The sequence below is a fragment of the Musa acuminata genome, unplaced genomic scaffold (assembly GCF_036884655.1).
Source record: "Musa acuminata AAA Group cultivar baxijiao unplaced genomic scaffold, Cavendish_Baxijiao_AAA HiC_scaffold_1126, whole genome shotgun sequence".
NCBI lineage: Eukaryota > Viridiplantae > Streptophyta > Magnoliopsida > Zingiberales > Musaceae > Musa > Musa acuminata.
This window is the reverse complement of record NW_027021339.1, coordinates 1,182,318-1,189,817: the sequence shown is the minus strand read 5'-3', so window position 1 is coordinate 1,189,817 and position 7,500 is coordinate 1,182,318.

Below are 7,500 nucleotides of genomic sequence, written 5' to 3'. Positions count from 1 at the left end.
AAAACTGGCCAAAACAGCCCAAAAACGGGCCAAAACTGGCCATTTTTTGCTGCGCGAGCGAGCGGAGAGCGGCGAACAGCGAGCGAAGCGCGAGGCAGCACCGTCCCTGCTATACGAAAGCCCCATCCAGCCCTGTGCCACCCGGGGGGTTCCAGGGTGCTGAGATGGCTGACATTTTGCTCCGCTCACGACGGTCACCGCGCCACACAAGAACAGCCCAAAAACAGGCCAAAACAGCCCAAAAACGGGCCAAAACTGGCCATTTTTGGCTGCGCGAGCGAGCGGCGAGCGGCGAACAGCGAGCGAAGCGAGAGGCAGCACCGTCCCTGCTATACGAAAGCCCCATCCAGCCCTGTGCCACCCGGGGGGTTCCAGGGTGCTGAGATGGCTGACGTTTTGCTCCGCTCACGACGGTCACCGCACCACGCAAGAACAGGCCAAAAACTGGCCAAAACAGCCCAAAAACGGGCCAAAACTGGCCATTTTTGGCTGCGCGAGCGAGCGGCGAGCGGCGAACAGCGAGCGAAGCGAGAGGCAGCACCGTCCCTGCTATACGAAAGCCCCATCCAGCCCTGTGCCACCCGGGGGGTTCCAGGGTGCTGAGATGGCTGACGTTTTGCTCCGCTCTCGACGGTCACCGCGCAATGCAAGAACAGGCCAAAAACTGGCCAAAACGGCCCAAAAACGGGCCAAAACTGGCCATTTTTGGCTGCGCGAGCGGCGAGCGGCGGACAGCGAGCGAAGCGAGAGGCAGCACCGTCCCTGCTATACGAAAGCCCCATCCAGCCCTGTGCCACCCGGGGGGTTCCAGGGTGCTGAGATGGCTGACGTTTTGCTCCGCTCTCGACGGTCACCGCGCAATGCAAGAACAGGCCAAAAACTGGCCAAAACGGCCCAAAAACGGGCCAAAACTGGCCATTTTTGGCTGCGCGAGCGAGCGGCGAGCGGCGGACAGCGAGCGAAGCGAGAGGCAGCACCGTCCCTGCTATACGAAAGCCCCATCCAGCCCTGTGCCACCCGGGGGGTTCCAGGGTGCTGAGATGGCTGACGTTTTGCTCCGCTCTCGACGGTCACCGCGCAATGCAAGAACAGGCCAAAAACTGGCCAAAACGGCCCAAAAACGGGCCAAAACTGGCCATTTTTGGCTGCACGAGCGAGCGGCGAGCGGCGGACAGCGAGCGAAGCGAGAGGCAGCACCGTCCCTGCTATACGAAAGCCCCATCCAGCCCTGTGCCACCCTGTCACGAACGGTCGTCGCGCACCCGCAACAACTCCGTTCAACGAACCGTTCGTCGCTCACACCCGCATGTACAGCTGCCCAACAGCATGTTTTCTCATGGTTTTGGGTCATTTTGCTTGTAAATATGTAAGTTCGAACAAGCTGCAGCGTTGCAAAGCGACCGCTCACCGAACCGAGCAGAACAGCCCCAAAACAGCCCAAAACGGCTTCGTTTTCGCGTGCCGCGGGAGGTGAGCGGAGTGCTGCCTCCGCTCACCAAAACGTCAGCCATCTCAGCACCCAGGAACCCCCCGGGTGGCACATGGCTGGATGGGGCTTCGGTTATATACCGGGCGTTGAACACTCTTTCGCAAGTTCGTACGTGACCTTTACGGGAACTTGGTGTTGCGTCCGGGACCAGGTGAGCGGCTGTTTGTGGGCTTGCAGCTGTTCGTTCATCCTTGAAAGCCTTGTTTTTCCCCCTCTCCCTCTTTTCTCTTGTGCACACAAGGTGTTCGACGAATTGCTTGTAAAGCTTTCCTTTTCGCGAGACTTCGGGACGTGTCCGTTGCTCGTTCTTTCGATCTAACTCTCTTTCTCTTTTACAGGTCCTTCGGGACCTGCGAGAGGTTACAAAGTGGGCTGATCCTTGCGGAGCAAGATCGCAAGGGCGAAGAGCGACTTAGGCAAGGCAAAGCTAAGTTCGCGTCTTTGCCGCACGGGTGACTCGCGACTTAGGCAACGCAAGCTAAGTTCGCGTCTTTGGCCGCAAGGGTGCCGCACGCCTTAGGCAATTCCAGCTAAGGTCGTGACATTGTGGTATCAGAGCGGGCAAGCTCTTCGATCGAACAGCGAACGAACTTCGCAACTTCGCCATGGCAAAGCATCGTGGCGAATCAAGCAAGACGGGGCAGGCCGGACCCTTGCCCCAAGCAGCCGCAGGTGGGCTGCATGTGCACACTCGCTCTCATGCTGTTGGAGCCGCTCATGAGGATCGCGGCAGCGAACAGGATGAGCGAGAAGTTGGCAACTCTCCGCGAGCGGAGGAAGCGCAATCTGGTGCGCTAACTGGGAAAAAGAGTCATAAGGAGAGACTCACGACGGCGGAAACCCGCCTGGATGTTCTTGAAGCGAGCATGGAGGAACTCTACCATGGCCAACAAAGACTTGTTGGGGTAGAGAGCTCGCAAGAGGAAGCGGAGTCCAGGATCGACAAGGTCGAGGCCCTAGTCGACCGACTGTCCGATGACACCAAGGACTCCGTGCTGCACTTACAAGACGTTGTCGCGGAACTCACGGCAAAGGTGGCTATGCTCACAAGAACGCTAAATGCGGGAGGAGGCAACACCCGCGTTGCACCGCCACAAAACTTGAGGGCACCTGAGCCCCATGGATACGGAGGGGCCAGAGATGCCAAGGAGCTCGAGAACTTTCTGTTCGACATGGAACAATACTTCCGAGCTACGAGGCCCGATTCTGAAGATACCAAAGTTTCTATAGCAACAATGTATCTGAATGGAGATGCGAAACTTTGGTGGCGAACTCGTTGGGAGGAGATCCAACAAGGTCGGTGTCGAGTCGACACATGGGAAGACTTGAAGCGGGAGTTGAGAACTCAGTTCCTACCGGAGAACACAGAGTTCGTCGCAAGAAGGAAGTTGAGACAACTCCGCCAAAGTACCACCATCCGAGACTATGTAAAGCAGTTTTCTGCACTGATGCTGGACATACAGGACATGTCCGAGAAGGACAAGTTGTTCAGTTTCCTTGATGGTTTGAAACCATGGGCTCAGCAAGAGCTGAATCGAAGGAATGTTACCGACGTGGTCGGGGCAATTGCAGCTGCAGAAAGGCTCACCGACTTCGTTTCCTCCGAAGACCCAGCGAGAAGGAAACAATCTTCAAGCAATCGCCCTCAAAAACATTCTCGAGGGAAGGAGCTCGGGGGCGAACAGAAGAAGAAGAGCTCCCACAAAGGGCCGAATCCAAAAGGCAAGGCCTCAAAACCTGGAGGATGCTTCTTGTGCGGAGGACCGCACATGGTAAGGGAGTGCCCACAGAAGCAGGCACTCAACGCTTTGACAGCTTCCATCCACCCTCCCCGATCGGACAAGGGCAAAGCTGTTGCCCTTAGCTCAAGCAGTTCTGAATCCAGCAGCGACGATGAAGAGTCGCAAGGACCCCGAATGGGAGCAATGCGTTTGTTGAACGCTATGCGGGGTCAAGTGGGGGAGAACACGAAGACGAAGGCACAAAAAGCAGGAAGTAGTGAACTGATGTATGTGGACATCAAGCTGAATGGCCAAACGACCCGTGCAATGGTGGACACGGGCGCTACCCACAACTTCATAGCCGATCGTGAAGCACAGCGACTTGGATTGACATTGGAGAAGAGCCCAAGCCGAATGAAAGCAGTGAACTCGGAGGCCAGGCGAATCTCCGGATTGGCAAAGGGAGTTCCCATCAGAATCGGGACTTGGAGCGGAACCACCAACATGATGGCCGTGCCACTAGACGACTTCCAAGTGATTCTTGGAATGGAGTTTATGCACGCGGCGAAGTTGGTGCCGATGCCATTCTTGAATTCCCTATGTATGATGGGAGGCGATGACCCCTGTGTGGTGCCCGTCTCTCGGAGAGGAACCAAGGAGCCCCAACATATTTCGGCATTACAATTGAAGAAAGGGGTGCGAAAGGGCGAACTAACATTCGTGGCTGCTATGAAGCTAGAGCCACTCAATGAAGAAGCCATTCAAGAACCTGCTGTGGTGGCCAACGTCCTGAAGGAGTTCAAAGACGTTATGCCACCTGAGTTGCCGAAGACTCTTCCGCCACGCAGAGGCGTGGATCACAGTATTGAGCTGGAGCCAGGAGTGAAGCCTCCAGCGAGACCACCCTATCGCATGCCCCCGCCAGAGTTGGCAGAACTCAGAAAGCAGTTAGGTGAACTGCTAAGCGGTGGTCTCATCCGCAGCTCAAAAGCACCTTTCGGAGCTCCAGTTCTCTTTCAGAAGAAACAAGATGGGAGTCTCCGATTATGCGTCGACTACCGAGCCCTCAACAAAGTAACAGTGAAGAACAAGTATCCCATCCCGCTCATCGCGGACTTGTTCGACCAATTGGGCAAGGCAAAGTATTTCTCAAAACTCGACCTTCGGTCGGGGTATTGGCAGGTGCGCATTGCTGAAGGCGATGAAGCAAAGACTACATGTGTGACCAGATATGGAGCGTTTGAGTTCTTGGTGATGCCTTTCGGCTTAACCAACGCTCCGGCAACATTCTGTACCCTCATGAACCAGCTATTCAAGGAGTATTTGGATAAGTTCGTGGTCGTCTACTTGGACGACATCGTCGTTTACAGCCAAACGCTCGAGGAGCACGTCAAGCACCTTCGGACGATTTTCAAGGTTCTCAGGGAGAACACTTTGTTCGTAAAAAGGGAGAAATGCTACTTTGCTCAAACTGAAATCCTGTTCTTGGGGCACCGAATCGGTGATGGCTCCATCCGGATGGACAAGTCGAAGGTGCAAGCAGTTGCGGAATGGCGAACTCCAAAGAAGGTGCCAGAGTTGAGATCCTTCCTTGGTTTCGTCAACTACTACCGACGCTTCATCGCGGGATATTCGAAGCGGGCAACTCCACTGACGGAGTTGCTGAAGAAGGAGCAGCCTTGGAAGTGGTCTGACAGATGTGAGATAGCATTCCAAGATCTAAAGGCTGCTGTTTTGGAAGAACCAGTGCTCAAATTGCCAAACTATGGAGAGCCCTTTGAAGTCCATACAGATGCTTCGGACTTTGCTATTGGTGGAGTACTCATGCAAGAAGGTCATCCGGTGGCCTACGAGAGCCGCAAACTCAACGAGACCGAGAGGCGGTATCCAGTGCATGAGAAGGAGATGACAGCGGTGATCCACTGCCTACGAGTTTGGCGACACTACCTCCTCGGGTCGCGATTTGTGCTGAGGACAGACAACATCGCCCTGAGTTATTTCCAAACTCAGAAGAAGCTCTCCCCAAAGCAAGCACGGTGGCAGGACTTCCTGGCTGAATTTGATATGGCAATGGAATATAAGCCCGGGAAGGCGAATGTCGTGGCCGATGCGCTGAGTCGGAAGGTGGAGTGCGTGAATGCTGCACAACTGGAGGGCAGAGGCCAAGCAAGTCAGTTACACTCAACCTTCCTTTCCCGAATCAGAGATGGACTGTATAGTGATCCCCAGGCAGTTATCCTGATGCAGCTCATCAAAGAAGGCAAGGCACGACGATTTTGGGTCCAGGAGGGACTTGTTTACACAAAAGGGAATAGGGTTTATGTTCCCCGAGTGGACAATCTAAGGCGTGAACTCTTGAAAGAGTGTCACGATTCCCTTTGGGCTGGACACCCCGGCATTCACAGAACGTTGGCTCTCGTGGAGAGGGCCTTCTACTGGCCAAAAATGGGGATTGATGTGGAGGAGTATGTTCGAACATGCCTTACTTGCCAACAAGACAAGGTGGAGCAGCGGAAGCCGGTGGGACTTTTGGAGCCGTTGCCCGTACCAGAAAGGCCTTGGGAGAGCATTTCCTTAGACTTCATATCAAGCTTGCCACCTGTAGGGGGACTTGGATCGATACTTGTAGTGGTCGATCGGTTTTCAAAGTATGCAACTTTCATTGCTGCTCCCCTACACTGTTCAGCTGAAGAGGCGGCCAGACTGATGATGAAGGGTGTAGTGAAGTATTGGGGAGTCCCACACAATATCATTAGTGATCGAGACGCTCGGTTTCTGGGACGGTTCTGGACCGAGCTATTCAAATTGTTGGGATCAAAGTTATACTTCTCTACAAGCCTCCACCCCCAGACGGATGGTCAGACTGAAAGAATAAATTCGCTCTTAGAGCAGTATCTCCGGCACTACGTGAGTGCCAATCAACGAGATTGGGTGAAGCTGTTGGACATCGCCCAATTCTCCTACAACTTGCAGCGGAGCTCTGCATCCAACAAGAGCCCCTTCGAAATTATCACAGGACAACAACCGTCGACTCCGCACACTATGGCTATTGGGTATACTGGGAGTAGTCCATCAGCCTACCATTTCGCAAAGGAGTGGCATCGAAATGCCGATATTGCGCGGGCTTACTTGGAGAAGGCGGCAAAACGGATGAAGAAGTGGGCAGATTTGGGAAGGCGACCACAGGAGTTCAAAGTTGGCGATTTGGTGTTGGTAAAGCTCCAACCAGCATCACTCCAATTCTTCAGGAAAAGAGTCCACAAAGGATTGGTGCGTAAGTATGAAGGGCCCTTCCCAATTATCAGCAGGGTAGGCAATGTTTCTTACAAGTTGCAGCTGCCGGCGTGGTTCAAAATTCACAACGTTCTTCACGCCAGCAACCTGAAGGCCTACCATTCAGATCCGCAAGACGCTTCTCGAAGTGTTCCAACTCGGCTACCTCCCATCACAGCCTCCTACGAGAAGCGAGTGGAAACCATTCTGGCGGATCGCAAGATAAAGCTACCCAACGGAGCGGAACAGACAGAGTACTTGGTGAAGTGGCGAAAGCTTCCCCGAACTGAAGCCAGTTGGGAGCCTGAAGACGCCCTGCGACATGAAGAAGAAGTCATCAACACCTACCAACAAGCGTCGACGAGGGCGTCGACAGTTTAAGTGGGGGAGAATGTCACGAACGGTCGTCGCGCACCCGCAACAACTCCGTTCAACGAACCGTTCGTCGCTCACACCCGCATGTACAGCTGCCCAACAGCATGTTTTCTCATGGTTTTGGGTCATTTTGCTTGTAAATATGTAAGTTCGAACAAGCTGCAGCGTTGCAAAGCGACCGCTCACCGAACCGAGCAAAACAGCCCCAAAACAGCCCAAAACGGCTTCGTTTTCGCGTGCCGCGGGAGGTGAGCGGAGTGCTGCCTCCGCTCACCAAAACGTCAGCCATCTCAGCACCCAGGAACCCCCCGGGTGGCACATGGCTGGATGGGGCTTCGGTTATATACCGGGCGTTGAACACTCTTTCGCAAGTTCGTACGTGACCTTTACGGGAACTTGGTGTTGCGTCCGGGACCAGGTGAGCGGCTGTTTGTGGGCTTGCAGCTGTTCGTTCATCCTTGAAAGCCTTGTTTTTCCCCCTCTCCCTCTTTTCTCTTGTGCACACAAGGTGTTCGACGAATTGCTTGTAAAGCTTTCCTTTTCGCGAGACTTCGGGACGTGTCCGTTGCTCGTTCTTTCGATCTAACTCTCTTTCTCTTTTACAGGTCCTTCGGGACCTGCGAGAGGTTACAAAGTGGGCTG